At 41.1% G+C, this 23877-nt stretch overlaps 1 long non-coding RNA gene across 1 annotated transcript; it reads left to right on the forward strand.

Annotated features, from left to right (window-relative positions):
* Positions 1-218: 218 nt before the first annotated feature.
* Positions 219-23591, forward strand: LOC125341939. The gene is made up of 3 exons (XR_007209110.1): positions 219-229; positions 7457-7462; positions 23029-23591. It is a non-coding gene; the product is annotated as an uncharacterized LOC125341939 (long non-coding RNA).
* Positions 23592-23877: the final 286 nt, after the last annotated feature.

Raw genomic sequence — 23877 nt, forward strand, 5'->3', positions numbered from 1 at the left:
CAATGTGTTAGGATGAGAAACTGATGATTGGAGAAGTTCCTGCCCAAGGGTGGGAACAGACTGAGGTTAGAAACAGCTTGGAGAGCAAAATGAAGACAGCAAGGTCGAAATCATGCCAGGAGAATGGGGAAAGCCAGTGGCTTTCAAACCCAAGGCTTGAATTTTAAAGTTGAACAATTCTCACTCCATACATCAAAAAACAAACAAACAAGGCTGGGAATATGGCCTAGTGGCAAGAGTGCTTGCCTCCTACACACGAAGCTCTAGGTTCGATTCCCCAGCACCACATATATGGAAAACGGCCAGAAGTGGCGCTGTGGTTCAGGTGGCAGAGTGCTCGCCTTGAGTGGGAAGAAGCCAGGGACAGTGCTCAGGCCCTGAGTCCAAGGCCCAGGACTGGCAAAAAAAAAAAAACAAAAAAAACAAAACAAAAAACAAAAAAGAACAAAAAAAAACAACACAAAAAAACCACTTTATATTTTCTTGTGTTGATTTACTTAAACATGCTGTGAGTTTGTGGAAGAAAGTAGAAGGGACTTAAGTTTCAGATAAATGGCACACTGAAAATGTTCGATAACTGCCCAAAGATTAAAGCACAGTATGACTTCTCCTGGTGAGAACAAAATGCTGTGCTTTGCACAGAAATCCTTTTGTCTGAATCACCTACTTCCGGTTTCTGAGCCGGAAGGGGCTGGTCCTGGGGTGGACGGCATCTGGAAGCAGACAGTCATTTCAGTAAATAGGAAGGTCTGCCTCAGTCCCACAATTGGAGGTTGGACAAGACAGGAAAGGGGGAAATGTTTCAACTTAGCAAGGGAAAGGAAAATGACAGAAGAGCTGAAATTTCTGTGGGAGGGGAGAAATTTATTTCTCCCCAGACTGCTAGTGAAGAGAGGAGGAGGAAGAATAGCAGCAAGTGTGTGGGAGTGGATGTGGGTCCCATATTATGTTGTTAAGTAAAGCTGTTTGTAATTTCTTAGACTGTTTCAGGAAGAAGATCGATGCCAGCATGCTAGAGGCAAATAAACAGTTTTATGATTTTTTTAAACAACAAATTCTGGGAACTATAGAGAGGAATTTAATTTTAACTATACTTGACCAAAATTCTAGAATAGACTGATCTTTGGAGGCTTAGTAAATAATATGGTGATTTATAACAGCCAGCATGGGTTCACCATGGATGAAACAGACAAAAGTAACCTATTGGATTTTTTAAAACTTTATTATTACATGGAGAAATAGATCTTATAGATGGGCCTAAATGAAGTCGGTCTCAATTTTAGTAAAGATGTGTGCTAGAATATCCTTTGGGGAACTTTGGTGGATTATGTACCAAATATTAATTATGATCTATTTAAAATGTATTGAATAATTAATGGCCTTGAAAGAATCAGTGGTCACGAAATTGAATTGCATCTTGCTTTGCTGTACAAATCACTATACTGAGGCCAGTCCTGAAGCTTGACGAATAATCACTTCATACTCTCCAGTCCTAGTCAAGTGAAAGTTACCTAGACAACCTACAAGAGAGAGGGTCTCTCCCAACAGGCCACGTGGTCCCCTTATTCACTCACTCCCACTGAAGGTTTTATGAAATACGTACACAAATAGGTACTTTTCAGTCTTTCAAAGAAAACCCCAAGGACACTATTGATATTCCAGTACAGGGAAACGTAAGAACTTTAAGGCATAGACTCAACTCATAAATAAAAATTTTAATTAAAAAAATAAAAAGAAGTCCATGTCTAAAGTCCATGCTATCTTCTGTGCGAGACACCCGCCTGTCCACAGGTGATCCAGCAGCGCTTGAAATAGAAGGTGCTATGCATATACAACCGGCAGCATGGCTTAGGAAAGAGGAAAGATATTTGTGGAAAAGGACCGTGACAATGAGAATGAATTACAGAGCAAGAAAAAGGAGTGTAAGAATGAGAAAGCACTATCGATATTCACAGCTACCCTGAGTCAGATATTTTGAAAAGGGAGAGATTAACTGTGCAGAAACTTTTGAGAAGCATTTCATACACTGCTCCCTTTAAAGACACTCACAGTAAGAAATTTACATTATTTGTCAGGGTCTCTACAGTAATATCTTGGCAACAGAGAGCACACTGAGCCATGTGGAATTTCAGCTATATCTGGGTTACATTACCCTGACAAGTAACGAAATTAACTTTTGCAATCATATCAGAAAGGAAGAACCTTGGGATTTCAACTTTTTCTCATGTTTTCTCATCTGACATCCTCCTCTTAGATAATTTCCTTTCTTCCCCAATGACTTTAACTACCAAGAAACATATCAATAGTTACTGAATCTGTTGCTGTGTCCCAGTCCACTCTTCTGAATTACAGATTCAGATTCTAACTGTATACACAGACTTCAGTGCCACTTCAAGCTCAATGTATACAATAAAGAAAGTGAACCTGTACATACTCACCTACATGCGGAGAAATCCTGTAGAAAAATAAAACACCGTGATCTTCACTGCCGAGGAAAAAACTTTTGGAACAAGATCTCTAAATCGTTTTTCAACTCTAACATTTAGGAATAATGGAATGATCATGCTTTTGATTGTTTTTAAAAGGCCAGGATGGCCAAGCACTGGTGGCTCATGCCTGTACTCCTAGCCACTCAGGAAGCTGAGATCTGAAGATCATGGTTTGAGGCCAGCCTGGGCAAAAAAGTCTCCAAGAGACTCTTATCCCCAAGTAACCACTCAGAAACCAGATGTGATCACTAGCCTTGATCAAAAGAGCTCAGGGACAGCACCCAAGCCCGGAGTTCAAGCCCCATGACCAAAAAAAGGAGAAGGGCAGGATAGAAGTTACCAGGAGGCATATTAAGATATTATATAAGAGGATAAAACTTACCCAGTAGTGTGTGTTTAAGAAAACTCTAAATAATATACTTTAAATGATCATTTTAAATTTATGTATATATGTTATATATAATATATAAAATGTAACACATCATTTAAATATTATACACACACATATATATACATATAAATATATATATATATATATATATAAAGTATAGCTGGGCACCAGTGGCTTAAGCCTGTAATTCTAGCTACTCAAGAGGCTGAAGTCTGAAGTACGTGGCTCAAAGCCAACCAAAAAAGGAAAGTGTATGAGATTCTTATGTCCACCTAGCCATCAAAAAGCCAGAAGTGGAGTTGTGGCTCAAGTGGTAGAGTTCTAGCCTTGAGTGGAAAAGCAAAAAGAGCCCAGGTCCAAGTTCAAGTTCCAATACTAGTACAAAGATATGACAGGCATTTTCATACATAGTTAAAATTATATAAGTCCATCCTATCTATAGGGTTAATTTTACAAATTAATATTTGTCTTGCTGATTTTTTTTCTTGTTTCTGCAACTACAGATATATCTCATTCTAGTAGACCTCTCACACGGTCTCATTTTTAAATCTCTTTACAACTCTATGCCAGAGTTGTCCCCTTTTAAATGAAACTCTCTCCAAGAGTTGCTAACAGTGTTAATAAGGCAGCCAACTTACTGCAGCCAACTTTGGCCCTGTGAAAAGTAAGGACATCCTGTTAACCAGCTCCAGCCTATCCCAAGTAACCTTGGTCACTGGGTCTCATTAATCACAATATATTTTCCATAGTAACAAAATTGTACATTCAATAAAAAGCAACCCCCAGGAGTAAACCCCAGGAGATGGAGCAGGGAAGCATTACTTTTTATAATAGCTAGAAGACACAAGTTCTATTAGAAGAGACTGTGGTAGGAAAGCGTAGAATAAAGAGTGATGTCTCAGAGGATAACTGAGTACATTGAATGTGGGAGGGGCTATACTTTTCATGTCTTTGCAGGCAAGGGGAAATGTGGTTTTTAGTTCTAACTGGTTGGCCCAATTTTTCACATGGTAATGCCTAATGAGTGTACCCAAAAAGTAACATTTATAGCATCTCTTAAGTTATGTTGTATGTCATACACGGACTAAGCATCATATAAGCTTTATCTTATTTAACTTCACAATGACTCTTCATGTAACTCTTACTATGATAACCATTCTCAAGTTTAGTGAACAGTGGCTTCATGGTTTCTAGACTGTCATGGCTAGTAGCATAGATATTAATCTCTGGCTCCAGGTCTCGTGTCCCATTCAGTTGGTTAAATAGTCTCCAAGGCCTACATTTCAGTTTAGCTCCTACAGTGAAATGGTCTTTGGTCACAGGGAAAATCATCATTAAAGGTCATTACCACTCTTTGCAATTCATCTAACCGTTTCAAAACATGAGAACTTGTGAAATAAAAATAATCTCTCAGTGGGCCAGAACTGTGGAGATATAAAATATGCTCTGTGGCTTAAGAAGCTAAGAATCTTACTTAGGATTTTATAACCTGGTTGGAAATCATTTTTTTAATCTAAATCCTAAAAGCTCAGAAAAAATAAAGTTCTGTTTGTAAGTGGGTATAGTGGAATATGTCCTTCATATATATTGGATGTGTGCATGCATATATATGGATGGATGGATGGGTGGATATATGCATGGATATATTACATGTATAGATATAGTTATAAAGAGAGATAGACCTATATGTAGATATATAAAGAATGGGTTACAATTAGTTTAGATACGTTTATAGATTCATCTTAGATAATGGAGAGAAAAGATTGTGCTTTTAGTTGACCCTAAACTTTTGGCAGAATTTGGATAGGGAGAGAAATAGAAATGAAATTTGGAATTGATTCTCTCCTATTTTACTAGGCACCAAATATAAATCTCCATTTGGCTACTTCATGACATGTGTAATTTGGAGTAAGTCACTACTTCCACTGAATACAACATTCTTCATACCCAGGTTCACAAGTCTACTTTCTGGTTTGTTAAAGAATATGAGGAGATGACGCTGGTCCTCCTTGATCATCCTTTGGCTGGTTTCTCTTCACTGGGACCTCCTATCAGAGGCCAGCTCATCAGTGAAGTCTTCCCTGGCCTCTACACATGAACCAGCCATGGGTAGCGTTATTCTGCTTCACGGCTTCATTTTACCCTCACATATTTTTCACTTGCTGGATATTTGTGTTTATATGCTTATTGGCCTCTCTACTTCCAGAGACTGTGGTATGTTTTAATTGGAGGAATTGGTCTCCGCCCCCCCCCCACATCTATATCCTGAGTGCTTCCAACAATGATGGCCCCAGAGTAGAGTCGTTGTGAATGTTTTGTGATGTGTGCTTGAATGAGTGTAAACATGATCATCAATGAGATGTGTGTTAGACACAAACACGTTGACCTGCCCTAAGAGACTCCAATTCAGACTTGTTCTGAAGGAGCCTGGGAATGAAAATTTGACATGTTCTTCGTGTGGTTCTGACTTGCAGGTAGGTTCACAACTATTACATTATAAATATTGCCTTTGTCCTCATGTGATTTTCAATTGTAAAGGGCAGATAAAAGTCCTGCTTAGGGAAGGAGTAACAAACATCTCCATCAATCTGATTGCTCTAGCCCCAGATATATGCTGCTTTTGGCCTTCTTGAATTACAAAGAAAAAAATAATAAAAAGGAAAAGAAGGAGGAGATGCCTTGAAGGGAAAAGAAGATAGAGGAGAGGTGAGGGAAAAAGCAAAGATAGGGCAAAATGAATAAATAACACCATCAAACATCCCACTGCAGTGGGCTTTTAGAACAAGGATAGAGAAATAAGGGGAAAAAAATGCAGAAGAAAACAGATGTAGCTGCCAGGAGTTAAATACACATCTGTTAAGAATGCTCTTCTCATATGCAGGGTCAGAAAAATATGTACAAATGTAGCACCTCCCTGATTGACAGAAAAACCTCAGTTCTGGCACAGAGAATCTTGTTTTCTTGACAGTGCTTTGTTTTAAAGCTGGAGGCAGGGAAATGTCTTATGCATGTCCTTAAACTCGAAGGCCTTTCGTTCAGGATACTTATACCATTTGCAGATAATGATGTGCACAGCAGTTTCAGCTGTCTGCATATGCATTTTTATGTTTTTTTATGACAGCTCTGCGTACTGAACTAAAAGGCCATTTAGAACTGTCAGGCACTGACAAGCAACCCCCTTTACATTTACAATTCTGTTAGCGCGCGTTGTCAGGTGGGCTCACCAGACTGCAGAAATGTGATTTCCTTTGAAACCTATGTATGACTTTAATTTAATACAGCAGCCTCAGAAAAAAAAAAGGAGAGACAGAGTGAGAACCCAAGAGAGCTTTATTAAGTATTCTTTTTCCATTAATCTCCTACTTTTTTTGTTTTTGTAAGACCCTTTCTTTATCTCTCATCTCCTGTCCTTTTTTTTTCCCCCTGCCTTCTGCCTCTCCATCATTCTCTCTTTTCTTCTTCTTTTCTGTGGAATTCTTCACGTCAAGCCAGCGGAAGTCAGACTAGGGAAATGAGTTTACCTGTCTGAGCCAAGCCAGGCTAGCTCTGACTTTCCATATGGCCTGGGGTTAATTATCAGTCAAACCAGTTTTTAAAAGCTATTTGGCACAATGTGGTGCAGAGCAGACATTCACAGTCTGCATAGGATGGACCTGGAAAGGACCCGTTGGACCCAACTAATGACTTATCACTCCGCCTGGTCGCGACCGCCTGTCTTCGTGTGTCCTCTTCTCTTGTGCATGGTCGTTGCCACAGGACGGAGGCCTTCCCTGTACACGGCGCGGGCGCCTGGACTCTGAGAGGAATGGCAGCCGCCTGAAGCCAAGGTTGACGTCTGCAGGGCGCTGTCATGCACACAAGGCGGCTGCCGGTGTGCGCGCGGGGAAGAGAACTGCCAGCTCAGAGTGACACGAAACCCAATGCGCATGCGCGGGTGGATCCTGACCTGCGACTGAAGGTTTTAAAAACGACTGGTGGGGCAGCAGCTCCGGCAAACCTCTCACTTGCCTGGCTTCATTCATCTAGGGGTAGTTAAGAGCTCTCCAGGGCTCTACGTGGGGAAAGAAAGCTGAGTCACAAGCGGCATTTTTACATAAACATTTCTGATCAACCTTTTCCAAAAGATCACAGAAGGTTTTTTTTTTTTTTTTTAAAGCCACATTTGTGTGTGTGTGTGCATACGCATGCACTCGTGTGTATGCATTTGTGTCAGTACTGGGGCTCGAACTCGGGGCCAGGACATTCTCCCTTAGTTTTTTGATCAAGGCTGGCCCTCTGCTGCTTGAGCCACAGTTTCATGCCTGACTTGCTGCTGCTTAACTGGCAATAAGGGCCTCATGAGCTTTTCTGCCTAGGCCGGAATCGAACCATCAAGCTCGAATCTCAGCATCCCGAGTATCGATGATTACAGGTTTGTACCACTGGTGCCCAGCTTTTTGTTTAGCATTTTGTCCTAATTTCATTTCCATAATACTTGTACCTATTTCATATTCTTTATCTTCATAGAAAACACCCTAGGCCCTCAGCCTCTAAGATGCAGGCACCCCCAGAACAGAATCCGTGCCTTCATGTCCAGCGCTAAGTGTCTGTGGCTTGGAGATCCATCTGTTCTTTGGGGGTACCTTGGAATTGCCGTGGTGCCTGTAGTCCCTTCCTTACAGTCCTGTAACGCTGGGCTAAACGTTATGTGCATTGAGGTGCTTTGGAAAATTGTATTTGCCACACTCAGCATGTGGCACGTCATCCCAACTTCCCTAACTGTTCTTCAGATCTGTGAATGGTGGTGTCTTCTCTAGCAGAAGGGTTGACATGAGGCCCTTGGGCCTCTAGTGGTAAGTGGAGGACAGAGGGCGCTCCCCCAGCTCTGCCATACTCTGAGGCTGCTCTCCCAGGAGGAGAAAAGCTAAGAGAGAGAAGAGGTCCCCTCCAGGACACTCCCCGCAGCCCCTCCTTCCTGTCTGCTCTTGGCAGTAACCTCCAGTGCCCTGCGGGAACCAATTACAGGGTTCTAATGAGGGCAGTCTCCAATAACAGCGCTCGGCCAGCGTGCTTCCTCCTCATCCACAGGCTGACTGCAGCCACTAACTGCATGTCCGCTCCCCTTTCCCAGCTCTGCAGCAGCCAGCCCAGGGCTTGCCGGCCGTGTGGACATCGCAGGGAGTCACCGGGGATGCAGGTTGAGGGCAAGTGTAGGACGGATGTCTTAAGAGTTACGTTTGCTGGATGCAAAGCGTTGTGGGTTAGCCTGCCCTGGCAAGAAACCAGTCAAGTGATAGCTGTGGGTGAGCATGAGTTGTTTGCTTGTAATCGTCTTTGGGAACCAAAATGAAGTATCTTCCTCCCCGTCCCCTGAAAGGCCCTGGCACCTGAAGAAACGGGTAGCATGGCTAATAGCACTGCCCCGGGACTGAGGTCTTTATGTGTTACTAGCTTCGTGGGCATCTTTAAGATCCTTCAACTCTGAAAGGACCCTCAGTTTCATCACCTGTATACTTTTACCTCGTAGAACTATATATGCTTAAAGAATAATGTACACAAAGTACAGCATATGTATCATGGCTGGCTGGATAATGGGCAGCACTTGTGATTGTAATATAGCTTAGCCTGCTTAAAGATGGAAATAAATATAAAGAGCAAGAATTAGTGCCAATTTCTGGCAAAGTTCTGTTCTCACTTCCTAACTCTGCACACATGGTCTTTGCCCCAGCTTACCTCAGGACTCCTCTGGTATATACTTCTATTCTATATAGCCACTGCTGATAATGTGATCAGTTCTCTGTGCCTGGGATAAACTGTCTAAAATGTATTAGCTGAGAAAGGTTGGGGTTTTAGCCAGGACATGCAGGTGTGTGTATGCCCATTCCCTGTATACAACCGAGGACTGGTTCCAGGACTCTCCCCTCCGATGGCAAAGCTTAAATGTTCAAGTCCTTTATATGAAATACATAGTAAAACTTAAGCAAGTCTTGCATGTTTTAAATCATGCATGCTTTAAATCATGTCAAAGATTAGCTAGAATGCCTAAAAAATGTGAATGCTCTTAATTATTATCAATCCATTGTCTGGGACATAATGATGAGAAAAATGTCTGAATATATTCCGTATCCATGCAGTATTAAAAAAATATTTTTTCATACCTGGTTGATTAAATCCTTAGATGTGGAACTCACAGACATAGTGATCTGATGGCATAAGCAGCTAGCAGGATGCATATGATGTAGGTATATAAAAATGCACACGTGTAAATATGGGAATGCGTGAGAAGGCACTGCTAGGGTTTACTTCAAGTGGGCTGTGGGAATGATGTAGTAGTATAAGAAGGGGCATGATTTTACATGTCACTCTCAGTACTCCTGAGTCATCTTTTAAAATAAGAGTGAACAGATACTTGTGTAACAAATAAAAGTAGCAATGAAGATGAGCTTAGGTGAGTCTAAATTTAAAGACAGGTTTTATTGCAGTTTGGGACCCATAGTCTCCAGCTCTACCAATTGGGTCCCTCTCCACCCACCTCTCACAGGCCACACCCACCTCTCACAGGCCACACCCACCTCTCACAGGCCACACCCACCTCTCCCAAAGCAAAATCACCATCACCTTACCTGTTACAACTCTTCTTGCCTGTTCGTAGAGTCTGCCACTCAAGCCTCTGATGGTCTCTTCATTGATTGTAAGGACTCTGAGCTTTTATAATCCTTTAAGGTGTTTTCCAAAGGGATGTGTGTATGTATTTGTGTGTGTGTGAGAGAGAGACAGAGACACAGAGTTAAACACAGAGAAACAAAACCAGTGAAAACTGAGAGACAACAAATTGCTTATAATGAAAATCCAAATTTTCAAGCAATCTAAAAGAAGAACCTTGACCACATACAGAAATTTGAGACTTGATTAAAATACTTTTTAAAAAACATCATGGGCTCTCCTATGCACATGGGTGGCTGCTTTCTGCTTGTTAACCAGGGAAAGGAGGGAGAGAGGCAGCCTTGGTCAGGACCGGTAATTAGAGATCAATGCCAAATACAGATCAGCACTCTCTACCATAAGCCATATCCGTGCAAAGTGGGAATTGGTCTGTGGGTGTCTGATGGGATCTCAGTTCACAGCCTTGTGCTCAGTCAGTACAGAAAGCAGCATCTCAAAGTCGTAAGGACTTCATGTTCTGTGTGTGGGAAAGGGAGCTAGAGCCTTTTTAGGTGCTCATGGCCTGAGGGAAAGAGAACTTCGCAGACCCATGGGGTTTGGCATAGATTGACACAAGGTAAGAAGCTGAACTCAGAAGAGCTTGAAGAAGATTCCAAGCCTTCAGGTTGTGCCACCTTTCTGAGCCTGCTAAGAGAAAGTCAGGTTCACTTCTCTTTCTCTCTTGTTCTGACTTGTCATTGGCAAGTTTGCATGGGCTGTTCCTCAAGGCTTGAACACTCTTGCCTAATTCATTCTAATTCCTTGCCTGCCTGCTTGCCTTTGACTCCTGTCACCTTGAAGGTCACCAGCTCAGGGATGGCATCCTTGACCTGTCCAATCACTCATAATAAATACCTTCGGCAATTCTTCTATCATAGTTATTTCTCCTTATGACAACTTATTTATTGATTTTCCGCTCTGCTGTGAGATTGTTAGCTCTGAGTGTAAGACTCTTCATTATTATACCACTGTTTAGTCATTAGGGCAGTGTCTGAACCATAGCAAATGTTCACATATCTATTAGATGAGAGGGGAGAAATGAATCAATTACTACTACAGGTATAGTGCAAAGAACTTTTTTGTGTGGTACAGTAGGGCCTTACACTTACTTGCTAGGCAAGCATTCTACCACTTGAGCTATACTCTCTTCCTGGTCTTGCTTTGGTTGTATTGTTTGCTATGGTCTCACATTTTTTCCCCTAGGGGCCTGCCTTGGACCGCAGTGCTGCTACCTATGCCTCCGTGTAGCTGGATTCTCGAACCTGACCAGATTATTTGTTAAAATGGGCATCTCACTTTTTAACCAGGGGGGGCTCGACTGAAAATCCCTCTGTGTTTGCCTCCAAGTGGCTGAGGTGACAGGCATGTGCCACCATGTCTTACTAATGCTCTGCTTATCCTGTTGCATCTTCTTCTTGAAGGCCTTTTCCTTGCATGCAGTCTTCATCCGCTTCAAAACACACCGACAATGACAGGAATAATGGAGATGGCCACTCTCTGATGTGCATGGATCTTATTTGATTTTCATAACTCTATTGTTATCTTCAAATATCCAAGGGCAATCGCCCAGAATCTTCCAGGAATGCAAGATTCAGCACTGTGCATCTTAGAGTCCAGGTTCCTGGGGAATTGGAAGGAGAGGACAGCAGATCTAGCCTTTGTGATTTGTGCTTGGCATCTCGCTAGTGTCTGCATTTCACACAGGGGGGTGGGAGCCGCTGCCGTGGCTCTGTTTTCGTAATTCTCTCCAGGACTGTTAGATTCTGCTGAGGGAGAAGCACAGAGAGAAAATTGTTATTGCTTTTCTGATGCTTTTGGTTACTTGGTCCTTGGGGGGTTAGAGTTAGGAAAGGCCAGAGGTATGTGACAGCCAGATAGAATATAAGGGGGGACATGGGAGTAGAGAGAATGGAATGATTTGTGAGGCAGTTATAGTCACCTCCCCTGCATGCCTCCCCCCACTTCCATTGTTACCAGAAGCTTATGAAGCCAGAGTGAAAGGTCTCTGGCTTCAGAGGCCGGTCTTTGGTGTGCACGCGGCCTGGGGCCATGGAGCTCAGTCAGCATCTAAACTGAGAGCCTTAGTTTTCACATCTGTAAATTGGAGTTAAAAAAATAGTTCATATCCCACAAGCTATGATGAGGAGTTAATTAGATTATGTGTGTGAAACCTTCACATGATAATTTGTTGTTGTTGCTCTTATTATTACAGTGCTCAAGATTGAGCCCAGGGCCTTGCACGTATCAGGCAAGCATTCTGACACTGAGCTGCATCCCCTGTGCCTAGTTATTATTTTTATAGCTTACTCCCTAAATACCAAAGGCCAAACATCAATGCAAATCCAAGTCCAAGTTTTTCTGATTCCTAGCTTTTCTCTGAAAATCATTCTTGACGCATTACATGACTGTTTGCCTTTGCAGCGAGCAGAGAGTGGGGGAAAGGGAAGATTAATTAAGAAACAGTCATAAAAAAACCTCACTGTATATGGAATGGATGTAATATTAACATACGTAATTACTTCTCTACTTTAGAAGCTATAATATCAAAGATAAAAATCATGTCAGCTTCAGTCTTTCTCTCATTGTAGATTCATACCATTACATTAATGACTAACTTTCTGAGATGTATAATTTTCTCTTGGAAGCATACCTTTTCTGAGTTTAAGCTTGGATACCCTTTCCCAGACACACCCTGGCCTTGAGGATGGAAGACAAGGACTCTTCCCATATTGGGATGGGTCTCCTCCCTCCCACCCACCACTCAGGATAGCTGGCAGACCCACTCCCTGGAGGAGGAAACCAAGGCCATTTGTCACACAGGCAACCACGTGTTTGGCTGGGCTCTGAGCTTGGCTCTCACAGACTTATTTGGGACCTGAGGCCTGTGAGTAATTTAGATGGTTTTAGTAATCACCAGGGGCCACCAGGCTTCTGGGATCAGCTTTTTTCTAGGGAGAAAAGTCCCCAAACATCTCAGAAATAGACAGTTGGGGTGCTCTGGCCTGAGCCCTTTACATGAGGGAAGGAGAAAGACATTGCGCAGAGCCTTTTCCCTAGAATTAAGACAGACCTTCTGGACAAGAGGGCAGTGGAAGGTATCTTGAGGGCATTTGCTTTCTAGGATGCAAGTATAGTGTCTCCCTACATCCTTCCCTCTTTTAGGGGACTTCAACACCTATTTCTCCAATGCTAAGTTAAAGAACTTACCCAAATCATAACCAAGTGAAGAAGAAGTGGTTTAGCTCACTTTGTAGTCCTCTAAACTATGAGAAGAATATTGGAGAGAGAAAGAAGATGGCTTGATTCTCCTCTTCCTTCCTTCCCTTTGTTTTGTAATGATCTTTTTCCAGGCCCTAGCTCCAATAACGTCCCCCCTTTTATTAAGTGACCAAGCTGCCTTTGCATGTGATACACATTTCTGGGTGTTTGTTTCCCACAGCTGAGTGAATGCCCGAGGAGAAGAGATCTGTTCAGACTCTGCAGATAAGCATAAACATGGCAGCAGAAAATATCAGGGTCCCCGGTACCCAGACTACGATGGAGAAGAAATGTTGTCTAGACTACGTATGGGCACCCTCCAGTGGCCCTGTGGACAAGCTCCAAAGGAGCATCCATCTTCTAAAACCCAGGATCCAAGGCAGGATTCTTGCCCAGTTCAAATGATGGTGGTAACTTCTGGTTACATACGCACATATGGGCCATCAAGTTGCTTCTCATCTGACAGCTCTGTAGGATTCTGTAAGCGGTTTAGATGCAGAGACTTGTGGATGGAATGCTGGTTAATGAGTGCCCTGAACATAGGAGCAGAGTGAGAAGAGGCAAAAAGCTCACATGAACATTGCTCTGGGTAGTAGTTACTGAGTGAATTATGCACATCAGTGAATGGCCTTTGAGGATTTCACAGTGGGTTTCATATTAGAAAGGAAAGATCACTGGTAGGAATTTCAGACATGAACAGCAAAAACAAGCTACGATGAATTTTTCAACCTTAAGAAGAACTTTTTGTCTGACATGGTGGTGTGTAGCTGTAATACCACCTACTGGATAGACAGAGATAGGAAGATTACAAGTTGGAGGCTAGTAGGGTCAAGTTAGTGAGACTGTGTCAAAAACAAGATATAAAAAAAAGGGTCTGAGAGGTAGTTCAAAAATGTAGAAAGCTTTTGTAGCTTGTTGTAGCTTTTGGAGGGATTCAATGTCCAGGACTACACAAAGAAAGGAAAAGAACCTTATTATTAGAAATGATTCTTCTCTTGTAGTTTCAAATAAAAACTTATTCTACCCATAAAGCAATTATAGTGACACTCCAAACAGATAGAATATTCACATGAAGCTACTAAGTTAAATATTTTTTTAAAAGCAGACCTTCTCAATCTATTGTCCGTAATGTCATCTTGAAATGAGTTAAGTTTTTGTTGAGCGAGACTGTCCTCCACACTGCAAATGATTAGCAGAATTCTTGGCTTCTACCCACTAGATGCCAGTAGCATTGCCCTCCAGTAATAACAGCCCAAACTGTCGCCAGACATTGCCGGATATTCCCTAGGGGGACAAAGTCACTACTGTTCATAGGGAAACTGATTCTACATAGCTTAACATCATCTGCCTCCCAGCCCAAGAAAATATTGAACTGGAGTCCTAGCAGGCTTTGGTTGCCTCAGATTTATTGCCAAAGGAAAATGAGAGTCAAGGGAAGCAAACACATTTGCTTTGTTCCACCAGTCTTTAAGATAGCATACCAATGACTATTTTAACCTTAAAAAACAGGGAGGGGGTAGAATAATGATGTTTGAATATCCTATAAAAATAGGATATTTGTTCCTTTTTATTTTTTACTTTGAGTGCTGGGGAATGAACTAGAGTGAAAGTTGAAATGAAGAATGAGAAAACATCTGGCAGACACATCCTGTTCCAGCCTCAGCCATCCATGATGCAAGTTTTAGTGGGCTTAGAAAAGGGTAATGTGGTACAGACTCAGCCCCTGGGGGCTGAGGATGTGCTTTAGGCCTTTTTCCTATAGCCGGGCCTTCCACTTCTGCCACTTCCTGTGCAAACAGGAAGTTGTGCCCCAGCGAGCTAATGATGGACTTGCGAGTGCCTGTCTTGACTGGCTGGCCCTGAGACTTCATGAAGTTTCAGCTTATGTGGCTATGGATGTTGTTTGGTATCCAAGAAATCCCTGAGATACAATTAGACATATCTACTTGTATTAGTTACCAGGACAGAACTCATTAATGCTTGAGAACACACAATTTTGTGTCTTCTCCACTTTCTTTTCTGAGCAGGAAAGGATCATTTCTTGCTAAGTTAGCTTCTAGAATCTTTTTTTGTCGTGGAAAATCTAGTTAGTAAAATTAAAGAAGGAGCTAATTGAAACTATATAATAAAGAGAAAGAGTGGAGGGAAGATAGAAAAGCTCCATTTACTGTGTCACTGAAATTGCTTGGAAGTAAGAGATAAGTGAGAGACATTTGCAGAAATACCTACCACATGGGTAAACCAAAAATACTTTAACTTAATTTTTTTAATTTAAGGATATTTCAAAATGTCTTTACACATATTTGGTTACTCTGAATGAATAGAAGTGTTTTAAATTCCAAGAATAGGATCTTCAGTTTAAATATTACAGTGACCAGACTTGAGTCCTGTAGACCAGGGGTCAGTGCATAGGACATATTTGAAATGAATTACTTTCCTATTGTGATCATTTGCACAGCTACTGAGGTCAACACCTTATATTTACTCTTTCTCTCTCCCTCTCTCTTTCTATTTCTATTTCTGATTCTCTCTCACACTTGATTTGATACTCTAGACAGATAGACTAAGGAAAGCCCATCAGGCAGTCCATACACAATCTAATGTGTCATTCATGCTCTATTTTTTTTTTTTTGCCAGTCCTGGGGCCTTGGACTCAGGGCCTAAGCACTGTCCCTGGCTTCTTTTTGTTCAAGGATAGCACTCTGCCACTTGAGCCACAGCGCCACTTCTGGCTGTTTTCTATGTATGTGGTGCTGGGGAATCGAACCCAGGGCTTCATGTATACAAGGCAAGCACTCTTGCCACTAGGCCATATTCCCAGCTAATGTGTCATTCATTAAGTGACTACATTGTGACAATGCTGGGTGAGATTCTGGGACATGAGCAGGTAGACATTAGCTCCTACCCTTAAGACCGGCAGTCTTGTTCACCTGTGCTTTACTTATACATAGGTAAGGCAGCTTGTATATAAGCTGAATATGTACATTTGAATGGACCTGGTATTTTCATAATAACAAAACTTACTTTAATACCTACATACCCTTCCATAGAATCTTTAAGGATTGTTGAGATTCTCAACCAAACTCGATGGCTGTGTGTAATGGATCTTCATTAGAACTACTTTCTAAAAAATCTCTAAAATAACAGGATTCAGAAGATGTTTATTACATATGTAATACACTCTGTACTTTCCTTCTTCAACCTGACACGGCTCCAGCAATGAATAACAGATCTCTCTAACATTGTGACTCAGGCCCAGAATCAACAGTTTTAGTAGCAGAGCAGGCAAATGAGTTTTGAAGCATGCCTTCCATTGTCTTCCAGCCAGAAGCTGCCTCAAATTCAAACTCTTATCAATTTTTTAACACACCATGAGAAAGAATTTTTCAGCTCCCCTACTCCAAGGTCTGGGGACACACTATATTCCATTAACAGTTTCTCTCTGATTTTTTTTCTTCTGAAGCCCTTCCCTTGGATATTGGCTAAAATTTTCCACTGGTCAGAAACTTTGTTTATACAGCTGATGAAGTTAATGGTTCATCTCCTCCGCTCTGTAGACACTCCAATTCTACCGTCATCGTAACTAGGACTGGTTGTTTTACTTGGCAGAATTATTTCAGTCATACAAGATAACCAAATGGGATTGGTGATCAATTCATTTGTTCAGAACTCATTCCAGTAAACACAACCAACCAGGTCCCAAATAGTTGAATAGCTGTTTCAATCAAAACACAGCTTAATCAAAGTTTAGAGACTTAGGATGCTTCCATAAAATTCTGATCTGTAACCAGAGGAGTCTCTGTAATCTATTTCCTGAACCCAGTCCTCACACAGGGCCCGCTTCCTCAATGGCAGTCAACCATTTATTGTGCTGCAGAGATCAGAGACCCTACTGCTGAAAAAGTTGCCTTTGAAGAACATGGCATTCAAGGAGTTCAAAAGCTCCAATGTTGTCACCCTGGAATTTTTTTTTTGTGGCTGCTCATAATTCTATTTCTTCCTAAATTTTGATAAAGGATATGAAACATCATTAGAGTCTTTCCATAGGTGAAGACAGCAGATCAAGTGTTGAGAATTATAAATTAGCAAAGTTTATTTATGAAAACCTTTCTCTTATTTGAAGGGGAAAGATGAATTTTTAAAAGAATGTGTATAAAATGTGGCTGAATACTTATCAATAAACTTCAAAATGTCTAGCCTTTTTTTCACCAGTAGAAATGAAACCTAGGGCCTATGTGTGCTGGGCAAGCACTTTATCACTAAGCTGTACCTTCAGCCCTTCAGTATATGTTTTAAAATGAAAACAAAACAAAACTGTGAAGTCTAGTGTGGACTTTCTCACTGACTTTCTGTATGAGCTGAAAATACCTTGTCATTTCACTTTTTGTTCCTGAAGACTATAAGTAAAGTTTCTGATCCCTTCTATGTTGCTAAGTTATCCTAAGGATGACAGGGGGCATTGTGTGTGCCAGTACTGTTGGGAGTCTAATAAGGGGTTCAAAAGCACAAGACTGCTGGTAGGCTATCCCCCTAAATTATTGAACTAAGACACTCCAATGTCCATAGTTAGTTTCTCTTTCAGAAATGGACATTAAACGATGTCAGTACACAGTAAGAAAGTTATTCTTTTTTCATTTCTTACTCTTTCTGGTTCCTCCAAGGAGCATGTCTTCCTTTCGTGCTAACTTGCCCTCTGTACCTCTCTAAAGCTTGCTATTCCCTTACCTGAGATACCAAGCCTATGGAATGGAGTCCCGGTCAGGGCAATGTATTTAGCTAGGTTTTGCATGCATGGTTTAGTTTTCTTTGTTTGTGTGTTGTTGGGGGCAAGCTCCTTCACAACTAGAAATGCTTTTCAGTTACTAGCAGTAATATGAAGTTTCACATCTATGCAGATTATGTAGGTGGAGGGGGGATGCCATTTTAAATCAGTAAACATTAAATGAATACACTGACAGTCTGTGAATGTGGCTTAGTGGTAGAGTGCTTGCCTCGCATGAATGAAGCCTTAGGTTCGATTCCTCTGTACCACCTAAATCGAAAAGGCTGGAAGTGGTGCTGTGGCTCAATTGGTAGAGTACTAGCCTTGAGTAAAAGAAGCTCAGGGCCAGTGTGCAGGCCATGAGTTCAAGCCCCAGGACTTTAAAAATAAAAATGGGTACACATTTGATAGAAATTGTGAACCTGATATGAATACAACTGAAATATAGGAATAGAGGCACATGAAACACACAGGCTAAGACCTTACACGTTAGAAAGGTGACATTTTTCTGTTGTGGTGTTGCCTGTCTTGCCATGATTAATCCCTACAAAGAAAGCCCAGAAATAAAGGAGGGAAAATTAAGCCATCCAGCTGCGACTTCCCATCAGAAACTCACTCATTGAGAGAATCTAAGCACCAGAATCTTACTTAAGTCTTCCAGACTTAATTCTTTTTTAACTTTGGAAAATGAACTGAATTGCCTGAGTTAAAGAAAGAGCCCCATCCCCAAGAGCCCAGTGCACCCCACTAACTGCCAAAGGAGACACACATGCAGAGTATCACCTCGTTCAGAACGGCTTCCACACTGCCAGGACACACATTGCGCCACGTCCTCTGGAGACTTCATGGGACTGTGAGCAGTTACAATTTTGAAGATGTTGTGGGCCAGCGAATCCCCTGTGGTCATAGTGTCTTCTCACTATTTTCTTATTTTCCTCTGTTTCTTTGTCTCTCTTTTTCTCCTCCCTCTCTGATTCCCTCTCTGTTTCTCTCTCTCTCTGTTTCTCTCTCTCCTCTCTCTCTCTCTCTCTCTCTCTCTCTCTCTCTCTCTCTCTCTCTCTCTCTCTCTGACCTCTGTCTCTCTCAATGCCTCCCTCTTGCCCCTCTCTGGGAGTAGACAAATCTTTTTAAACGGTGAAGTCAGCGAAAGAGCCACAGAATACATGCTAGTGTGTTTTTGAAGTACTGTCTCTCCATGTAGGACGACTGAGGAAAACCCAGCTGACGTTCAGGCAGTGGGAAGCCTCCGTTGTTCGTGATGGTGTTCTGCTGAATATTATGACCAAGTAATGATTTCCACTTGTTAATAAATTCTTCTTGCTTGAAGTGAGGAAGTCTTGGAGAAGGAGGAGAAACCATGGTAATAAAACCATTGCTAGGATCATCAGCATTCCTTTCCAGTCTGGTCACATCCAACCTTGGAAAGGAACACCAAACCTCAGTCTCCGCATCCAGCTAACACTGCTTCTTCTGCAGGGATGTTTGTTTGTTCACTCACTTGTTTTAAATTGTTGTCCCTTCTAAAGTCTTGTAGCTGTGTGTCTGTAATTATTGTCACAAATATAGTGATGTGATACTCTTGTAACAGATTACTGTACTTTAAAGGAAACACACCCTTCTGTTCCATTCTTCTTCCCCGGTATAGGGCTCCTCTTCTAAGCAGATGTTTATTGGTCTTACGAAAGGGCTTTAGAATTCTGGATTCAGACAAAGCTCGGAGACAAGTGCCAATTATGTCATATGGTGTTAATGCCCAGTTACAACGCTAATATAACCAGGGTTTAAAAAATTATTTTCCATTTTTTATTTTAATTGTTCCCATGTATACTTCAGAATTCTCTTTCTGAAAAGCCAGGATTTGAGCTGCTATTGTTTTTCACCTAAACAGCACAGGAGTTATTTCATGGTCTGACTTTTAGGAGCACCAAGAACATCTTGAAACAAACAAGTAAGGAAATAAAAATCCTTTCCCAATGCCTCATCACTGATAACTGAAACTTTATTTTTCATGTCTGGAAATAAGTTTGTATTAAAGGGGCTTAATTGGATAAATAAGCTGACACAACTTTTCTGGTTTTACTTAGTATACTTCTATACCTTCCCCCCTTCTACCATTCTTTTTTTTTTTTTCTTTGGCCAGTCCTGGGGCTTGGTCTCAGGGCCTGAGCACTGTCCCTGGCTTCTTCTTGCTCAAGGCTAGCACTCTGCCACTTGAGCCACAGCGCCACTTCTGGCCATTTTCTGTATATGTGGTGCTGGGGAATCAAACCCAGGTCCTCATGTATACGAGGCAAGCACTCTTGCCACTAGGCCATATCCCCAGCCCCCCTTCTACCATTCTTAAAGGCTAGTGCAACTCATATTTGTGACTTGAAGTGGAATAGACTCTCAGTCACTCCTAATTCCCAGTGTGGTGTTCTCCCCACGTGATTAATTTGCCGTATGTTAGAATAGTGGACATAAATGTTTTATGAATTTAAAAAATACTTTTTGTGTTTTCTTGGCTATTTGTTTGTTAGTCCAGAACAGCAGTCAACTGTAACCTGGGTGAAACTGGCCGTGTAATTTTTATAAATAAAGTTTGGTTGAGAGTCATGGTCATTATTTTTCATATCATCTAAAACTACTTTGGTACTTGGAGTAACAAAGTTGAACGGTCACATCAGAGACCATGTAGCCCACAAGCCTTTTGTAGAATATATTTGTCAGTCTTTGGATCATAGTAGAAGTAAGCTTTGAGGAGAAAGGTGCTATATTTCTCAAGTTCTGTTTAAATTGTGTGTTGACTCATAGTATGCTTTTCTATGGAGTCAAAGACACATAGCTTGTCTTTATAAAAGTCTTATTAACCTAGCATGGAAGAAATATGTCAGCTCATTAATATTAATTCTTACTCTCATTGTTTTAATAGTAAAAAAAAGTAACTATAATTGTAACAATGTGCTGGCCTATTTCATGAGAAAGAGGATAATTTCTCCCAGAATTGCTGAGGTCAAATTTATGCTCATACAAATGAGATGTAATCTTTTCGCATGAAGATTAGACCAAATGTATGCGTGTCAGAAACTAAGTCAATTTGTACCTCTTTTCCTCAACTAATTCAGTCCCCAGTAAGAGCATCAAGAGTCTCAGACCTGGAAATGTTGTTCTGTTGTGGGCACTGGTCAGCTCTCCTGCTCGGGTGCCAGGCCCCTGCTCGGCAGGAGCTGCAAAATGCAGTGCCTCCTCGTGGAAATGCACTTCTCAGAGATTTTGGGGATGAGGGCGGGGCTCTGCTGTTACAGGAGTAGATCGCACGGCTCGTTTTGCTTTTCTCTGCTCCTTCTCAGCCAGGTCTCTATGGTTCTGTGTCTCCACTCACCATGTGTGGTGGCTAGGTGGACCACATGCTAGTACTTCAGGCAGTCACATTCCTAAGCATGCTGGGTATACAATATCAGGAAAGGTTAGTGACAGTAGCCAACTATCTCACTCAAAAAAAAAAAATGAGAACAATATTTAGTTACCATTTTTGCTCGTGTCTCTTATTTGCTAGATTCTGAACTAAGGCTATTCCATAACTAAAGCAATTGATTAAGACCTGTGTATGCCCCAAACATATATGATGATCCCCCACTTGATGATGAAGGAACCTGAGGTTCAGTGGGGCTGAGTCACTAACTCAAGGCTGGGTACACAGCAACTGTGGGCTCCAGAATCTTATTCATTAAAATGTAGAGATGTGTTAGGGGAGTCGTATTTGCACATGAGTTCAAAGGCTTAGTTCAAAAAGAGAAAAAGAATGCAAAATAGTTAATGAATAAAATTTTAATACTAATTACTTATTGAAATGTTAATATTTTGAATATGTCAGATCAAAGTATAATATTAGAATTAGCTTTACCTGTTCATTTGTTTTTCCTTTTTCTAATGTGACTATTAGAAAATTTAAAATTACATATGTGGCTTAGGATATGTTTTGCATTTTATTTTCATTGACTGGAGCAGGGGTCTAGAGCTGAGGTCAACTGATTTTCACCTTCAGGACAGCTCACTGTCTGATTTTGTATAGTTTGTAAACTAAAATGGTAGAATGATTTTTACACTTTCAAAGATCTGTGAATGTATTTTAAGTGTCACTTAAAGAAAAAAACCATAGTGGCGTGCATAGGCTAAAACATGCCATTGGTCTTTTACAGTCTAAGTTTGCGCACCCCGGGCTAGAGGATTGAGTGGTGGAGGGGGCATAACTCTCAGAACAGTGCCCCTCCAAATCTATGTTCATTCTCTCTGAATGGAACTTGAATACTAGATTACAAAAATCACATGAAACGTTTATACAGTATCTCATTTAATCTTGAGAACAAACGATGTTTGCTCATGATTCTTTAATATTACTGTGTACAGTTAAAATATGATTCTCACTAGGAACTGGACATTCTTGAAGATACTTCCATTTAAAAAACACTTGACACATTAAAAAAGGAAAAGAAAAAGAAAATTTTATTGTGGCCATTTTTATGATGAGCAAGTGGAGGCTGGCAGAATTCCATAATGTATCTTAGGTTACACAAGTAGCAAGTGTTAGGAATAAAATTTAAGTCTCCTTTTTCCAGGGAGGTCTAGCCATGGGTCTTTGGGACCTCCTGTCACAGAATTCCTAGGTGTGTTTTGATAGGGCCACCCTTTACATTGATTGACATGTATTTATCTACTCTCTGAGCATTTGTTTGAGGCAGAGTGGTCATTCTTGCCATAATCTAGCCTAAAGACCAGTAAACTGTACCTCACAGCTGAAACTTGACCTTTCCATGTAAAAGGTTTCATTGGTGCACACTGTGATGATTAATGTTGATCATCCACAGGCTTGGGTTGAGAAGTTTAGTTTAGGAGATTAGTAAAGAACACCTTTGGGTATGCCTAGGAAGGTATCTCCGAGGAAATTAACTAAGGGACACAGATCTTCTTGAATATGTGTGGTAACATCCTATAGACGTTGGGCCCAGACTGAAGAAGTGGAGAAAATGTAGAAAGTCCAATAATACAGGCATTTCCTCTCTCTGCTTCCTGTCCACCATAAGGTGAACATTCTCTGCGACATGCTCCAACCACCAGAATCAACAGGGCCACCGGTCATGGAATGAGACGGATCTAGCGAAGATGTTTCCTCCTGTTAAGCTGATAACCGTTTTGTCATACCAAGAACTGTTTCGTCACACCAAGGAGTCTAACATATCCACCCTATCCTTTGGTTTATGTATTGTTCAATAGTAAAGTGGACTGATTGCAGCGGAGACTACACATACCACCCTGTCAAAGATAGGGCCTTTACAGCAGGCTTTTGCTGACCCCGTAGTCTCTCTGTCTCTCTTTTTTTTTTTATAATAGGAGGAAGTCACAGCTTTATTTAAAGTGAAATCCTTGAAATAAGCCCAAAGGTTCTGCAATGGGATGAACTTACAATACAGCCACATTTGAGAATGAGAAACACTTAGAATTACCGACATGGAAATACAAAATGCTGTTTGAATTTAAAAAAGAAAAGGAAATCAGATAAATGATGCTATTTTTTAATGTGGGGGGAAGGAAGGGCAGAAAAGTTGTAAAATATCATGTAAAGATAATTTTAAAGTAGTGATAAATATGTGCAAGAGAAAAGCCAGCACTTTGAAGGAAAGAGTTAGAGACTTGTCTTCAAGATTTTCTACTTCATTTTCCCCTAGATCACCAAATGAAAATGCCAAGAAAAAAAAGGGGGGGGAGATTGGGTTCAAGGAGCTTAAAGACTCGGGGTACCGGGCGGGACCACCTGACAGAAAACCGAACACAAAACACTCATTTTACATGAGCTTTATTATAAATTTAAAGAAGTACTGGAAATAAGCTTTTTAATAGATTATAATTGAGCATCTCTAAGTTAGAAATTATTTTTAATTCAAAATAATGACATCAATACAATACACTCTTGGTGTTGGCCAATATAAAGTTTACTCTTTAAAACTAGTATCTTACATGCTGAGCCGTTAGTCACCAGATATCCAGTGATTACTATGACTCAGCTTTATAAAGTGAAGCAAGTCTTCAACTTTATAAAATGAGGCAAATCTCTGATGTGATTTTTTTCCGGTAAAATTTTCAACTATGAAACATTTATACCAGCAAAGAAATTATAAGACAAAGTGTATAAATCCCACAGAGGACTTGATTTGAAGGCCGTTTCGATACGCACAGACAGATGCCATTCACCCTGGGAAGTCCACCCACAAGCCCGCGCTGGAGAGACATTCCTTCTGAGGCACGGGACAGTCACCCCGCCG

The sequence above is a fragment of the Perognathus longimembris genome, chromosome 25 (assembly GCF_023159225.1).
Source record: "Perognathus longimembris pacificus isolate PPM17 chromosome 25, ASM2315922v1, whole genome shotgun sequence".
NCBI lineage: Eukaryota > Metazoa > Chordata > Mammalia > Rodentia > Heteromyidae > Perognathus > Perognathus longimembris.